We start from the raw sequence: 4,368 nt of genomic DNA on the forward strand, positions 1-4,368 counted from the left end.
ACAGTTACTAGGTGCCAGGAACTGTGTTAGGTACTGTATTCGGTTAAGAAACAGTGAACCAGATGGACAGAGTCCCTGCATTTATGGAGCAAGATTGTGTTATTAGTGGCAAACAGGCTCTATTTGCATAGAAAACACAACAAACTGGAAACACTGGTTGTTTAGGAGGACTAGATGGAAGCGGAAACATAGAAGAGAAACCGGTTGAATTTTACAGTTCTATTAGAATTTGTCTAAAGGTTTTCCCCTCCTAGACAGGGAGGGAACAAAGGAAACATTGAATTTTAACACATGAATATGTTAACTATTTTAAAAATAGGGTTTTTTGATATAGTAAGATCTCATGGTATAAAAAAATGTATAGTTTTTTGTTTACTTTTTTGAGACAGTATCACTCTGTCACCCAGGCTGGAGTGCAATGGCTCGCTGCAACCTCTGCCTCCCGGGTTCAAGAGATTCTCATGCCTCAGCCTCCTGAGTAGCTGGGATTACAGGCCTGCACCACCACGCCCAGCTAATTTTTGTATTTTTAGTACAGATGGGGTTTCATCATGTTGGCCAGGCTGGTCTTGAACTCCTGGGCTCAGGTGATCTGCCCCCACCAGCCTCCCAAAGTGCTGGGATCACAAGCGTGAGCCACTGCACCTGGCCTATAGTTTTTTGTTTTTTAAAAAAACTGAGATACTGCCAGGCAAGGTGGCTCACGCCTGTAATCCCAGCACTTTGGGAAGCCAAGGCAGGTGGATCACGAGGTCAGGAGTTTGAGACCAGCCTGACCAACATGGAGAAACCCCATCTTTACTAAAAATACAAAAATTAGCCGGGCGTGGTGGCTCATGCGTATAATCCCAGCTACTCTGGAGGCTGAGGCAGGAGAATCACTGGAACCCAGGAGGCAGAGGTTACCGTGAGCTGATATTGCGCTATTGCACTCCATCCTGGGCAACAAGAGTGAAACTCCGTCTCAAAAAAAAAGAAACAACTGAGATACTAAGACTACATGCTGTGTACTAACACACACATACACACACACGCCTGTATACGCGTAGACTTTCTGACAATTCGTACAAGAAACTGGCAAAACTGGACACCTTGGGGAAGGGAATTGGGTGGGAATAGAGGTGGGAGAGAGACTTTACCCTTTTGTACCATTTGTGTTTTTATGAATTCAATTATTGAGTATACTTTGTACAAGTATTAATAAAAGCAAATGAGTTTTAAAAATAGCTATCAAAAACCTAGGCATTAATAGAGGTTTTATGGAGAAAGAATCCCACAAGTTTGAAATATTTTACATACCAGCGTGCTTTTCTTTAAGTTATAACTTTTACCAAAATTAACATTCAAAGGAAGATTATATGTATGTGCATGTGTAGCAGAAGGAAACCAATTAAAACTTTGGTGTTTGTGAAAATAAGAGAAAGTATTTTGGCATTTGGCTAATGTGGGAAAAACTCCTCGGCTATCAAAATTCTCTAAATAAGTTTTCAAAAAACGCCTAAGGCAGTTTCACTTCTTACAATAGACACTCTGTTGAAACAGGTTCAGGTGGTGGCCAACCTCCACCCATAGGCTGCAGGGTTTTTGTGCTTTCTTGTAGAACTAACTAATCCTGACATGACAGTTTGTACTGTGTTTTAAATCGGAATTGATCCCCTGGTTCCAAACAAAAGTTGGATGATGAAACCTATTATTGTTTCACAGAATGAGGGCCAATTTGGTTGAACCACGATTCAAAAATTTAGTTTTATTTCTGGAGATATTTTAACTTTCAGGATTTTTTTTTTTTCTTTTTTTTGAGACAGAGTCTCACTCTGTTGCCTTGGCTGGAGTGCAGTGGCGTGATCTTGGCTCACTGCAACCTCTGTCACCCGGATTCAAGCAATTCTCCTGCCTCAGCCTCCCGAGTAGCTGAGATTACAGGTACCTGCCACCGTGTCAGGCTAATTTTTATTTTCTATTTTTTCGATAATGTCAAGTTTAATCTGCCAAATACACAAGTTGAATTTGTGGAGCATGTTTTGCCTGGGTGCTGCATGCTAAACAGAGGTTTCTTTCTTTCTTTGTTTTTTTTTTTTTTTTTTTTGAGATGGAGTCTTGCTCTGTTGCCCAGGCTGGAGAACAGAGGTTTCTTGAAATGATCAATGGGTAGGGTTAAAAATAGCCACTAGCCCTGGCCAGGTGGGTAGGAACCGGGCGGGGAAGGGCAGAGAGGCGAGGCCTTGGTCAGACAGGACTGACCAGGGGCAAGCCATGACTCTCGAGGACCCAGGGGCACAGGCTCCCAGATGACAGCCCCTCTCTGAATGAGCACCCAGACAACATAGTCCAGGGCTGGCTGTAGCAAACCCGTGAGCAGCTGCCTCCTGGCACGACCACGCCCTTATGTGCTATTTACCAGACAAATGAAAGCTCTTCTTACCTGATCTCCCAGACATCCCCCAGCTGGGGCTCTGCATTCTAAAAACAGCAAAAAACATTCAAATGGTTCCATATGAAATGCTGTCTTGAATCTTTCTGTCTCAAAGATAGCAGCTACCCCTCCCCCATCCCCCCACATCCCCCAAACAATTTCTGTGCCAAGATGAAGAGGAGGCCCCAGGCTGTGGGGGGCTTCTGGCCGTGAGGGGCTGTTGCAGTGGCGCCAGGGCACAGGGTGGGCAAGACACAGCAGAAGTCCCGGCAGCACGGCCCAGGTCCCTGGCATTTTCTCCTGTGGGTCACAGTTGCTTATTCAGGGAGAGCGACTGCATTGGTTTTCCTGACAATGTGGCATTGTCTTTTGCTTTCCTTTCCTCTTCCTTCTTCCGGGCAGCGTCGTCCTGCTGTTTCCGGATGATGGTCACCCGGGCCAGGTCGGCCTTGGTTGCTCTGTCTTCCCGGCCAAGTGCATTTTCATGTAACGCTCTTTTGCCTTCTGCTTCTCAATCTCCTGTCGTTCTCTCCTTGAAAGCTCCTTTGGCCCATCCAGATCCAGTTGTGTGAGCTTTTTGGTTGTCTGTGCCACCCGGTTGGGGTTCTTATTGTTGATGAGCCCTTCCACACGTTTGCACCTTTGCTGGTAGTCATCTTCATCCTCATTGTCATCTGAGTCTAGAAATTTCTTCTCCTTTTGGGGTCACCTGCAGCTCCATCTCCACCTTCTTTTTGCTCCTCTTCTTCCCTGGCCTTCTGCTTCTCAGCCTGCAGCTGCACGTCGATCTCCTCAGGGCTCATACACTGCCTTGCCCGGCCTTTGTGGCCTCCCTTTCTCCCTCCTTTAGGTATCATGGCTCCAGTGGTGGCAGCTGCGCCTCAAACTGACACCAGAACCGGAATTTTTGTATTTTTAGTAGAGACAGGGTTTCACCATCTTGGTCAGGCTGGTCTTCAACTCCTGACCTCGTGATCCACTCACCTCGGCCTTCCAAAGTGTTGGGATTACAGGTGTGAGCCACTGCGCCTGGCCAGGATTTTTAAAATTCTTTTCAGACAGGGTCTTGCTCTGTTACTCTCACTGCAGCCTTGAACTCCTGGGCTAAATGGATCCTCCCCACTCAACCTCCCAAGTAGCTGGGACTACAAACATGTGCCACCACTAACCTGGCTAATTTTTAATTGTTTTTGTAGAGATGGGGTCTGCCTATGTTGCCCAGACTGATCTCAAACTCCTGAACTCAAGCTATCCTCTGACCTCAGCCTCCCAAAGTGCTGGGATTGTGAACCACTGCATGCAGTCACTTTTGGAATATATATATATATATATTCCAAATATATGCATATATATATGCATACCGAGACCAGCTCGATCATGGAGACCCTAACCCAGTGGCATTAGAGGAATTAAAGACACACACACAGAAACATAGAGTGTGGAGTGGGGTCAGGGAGCATGACCGCCTTCAGAGCTGAGAGCCCTGAACAGAGTTTGACCCACATATTTATTGACAGCAAGCCAATGATAAGCATTCTTTCTATAGGTTATAGATTAACTAAAAGTATTCCTTACAGGAAACAAAGGGATGGGCCGAAACAAAGCAAGAGCTCTAGCTAGTTATCTGCAGCAGGAACAGGTCCTTAAGGCACAGATCGCTCATGCTATTGTTTGTGGTTTAGGAACACCTTTCAGTGGTTTTCTGCCCTGGGTGGGCCAGGTATTCCTTCCCTCATTCCAGTAAACCCACAACCTTCAGTGTGGGCGTCATGGCCATCACGAACATGTTACAGTGCTGCAGAGATTTCGTTTATGGCCAGTTTTGGGGCCAGTTTATGGCCAGATTTGGGGGCGTGTTCCCAATATGTCCCCCTTTTTTAGTTTTACAAAGCGATAAAAGTAGTCACAGTGAGCTACTTCTCGCAGGAGCTGGGATCCGTGTCTGCAGACTATAC

At 45.9% G+C, this 4,368-nt stretch overlaps 1 pseudogene; it reads right to left on the minus strand.

Moving 5' to 3' along the window:
- Nucleotides 1-2,440: 2,440 nt before the first annotated feature.
- Nucleotides 2,441-3,285, minus strand: LOC105532453 (annotated as a pseudogene).
- Between the last annotated feature and the right edge of the window lie 1,083 nt (nt 3,286-4,368).

Source organism: Mandrillus leucophaeus, unplaced genomic scaffold, assembly GCF_000951045.1.
Source record: "Mandrillus leucophaeus isolate KB7577 unplaced genomic scaffold, Mleu.le_1.0 Scaffold96, whole genome shotgun sequence".
NCBI classification, from domain to species: Eukaryota; Metazoa; Chordata; class Mammalia; order Primates; family Cercopithecidae; genus Mandrillus; species Mandrillus leucophaeus.